Below are 1,195 nucleotides of genomic sequence, written 5' to 3' on the forward strand. Positions count from 1 at the left end.
ATTCCTACATGCAAAGTTGTAAATTTAGAACTTACAACTTTATTCGCACGTTCAATTTTCTTTATCTGCCTCCAGAATAGAGATGGAAATATGATCACAAGCTTTCCATTTTGCTTACTGCCATGACTTCCCTATGAATATTGAATCTCCCTCTGCAACTGTAAGCCCAATTAGACTTTAGCTTTTCTATGTTGTNTACTTCTCTGAATANACTCAGGTGTTTTACATTTGTCTGCACATCTGTTTGGAACTCACCCACATTTCTGTTTGTGCTCTAATTTTCCATTTTTCCTACNACCTTGTTTTCTTTTGTNTAATGTTATGTTTTATTCAGGCCATTCTTCAGTTNCGCTTTGCTCTATNAGTTTATCATTCTTTATGAAAGTGCATGCCAGCATAAGCTGGAGACTGAAGGAAGCAGAGACTAGAGAGACTAGACTGCAGGGTGTAGTTATCAACATCAAAATCAGTTAGGGGAGCATTTGCTGGAGATGGTTAAGTGGGAATGTATGCTGGAGATGGTAAGGGTAAGCATATGCTAGAGATGGTAAGGAAGTAGGAAGCAGTTTTTCTCTGGACAGCTTAGTGGAGTGTTTTCTCTTCTTGAACACTGAGTCAACTCAACACTATGCTTTGTGCATTTTCCCCCTTTATTCTTAAGGACAACCAGAAACATTTGGTAACACNGTGTTCATAACGATCACTTCTTCCTTTTCCCCTATGGCTTAATATAACTCAAAAAACCATGGACANAANTTTCAGGACTTTTAAAATTACTAAAATTACCCCATAATTATCCATACTTACTTCTATCCTAGTACTAGAAAAGCTTAATCAAATTTAATTTAGGTTGATTTTCTCTGCACGTCTGTGATTGGTTAGTGGTGACTGAATTTAGTCTTTAGCTATTTTTCATTTCTGTCTGATCACATGGTTGATCCAATTTTGAAACAATCTCAGAGACAAGAATGGTCATCTCACTAGTATAATGTAAGGCCTANTTGAAATGGAATTGTTATATGTAAGAAAAGCTGTTCCTTTNATATTTATTGTGCTGTAACTATTTTTGGAATTNAAAAAATCCCCTTAAAATTGCCANAGATAATGTCCTATGATCAAAAGACTTTTAGAAGTTCTGTGCTAAGAACTGAGGATAGGGGCTGTAGCTGTGCATGTTCTGTATCCCAGTGTCATA

The sequence above is a fragment of the Mus caroli genome, chromosome 6 (genome assembly GCF_900094665.2).
Source record: "Mus caroli chromosome 6, CAROLI_EIJ_v1.1, whole genome shotgun sequence".
NCBI classification, from domain to species: Eukaryota; Metazoa; Chordata; class Mammalia; order Rodentia; family Muridae; genus Mus; species Mus caroli.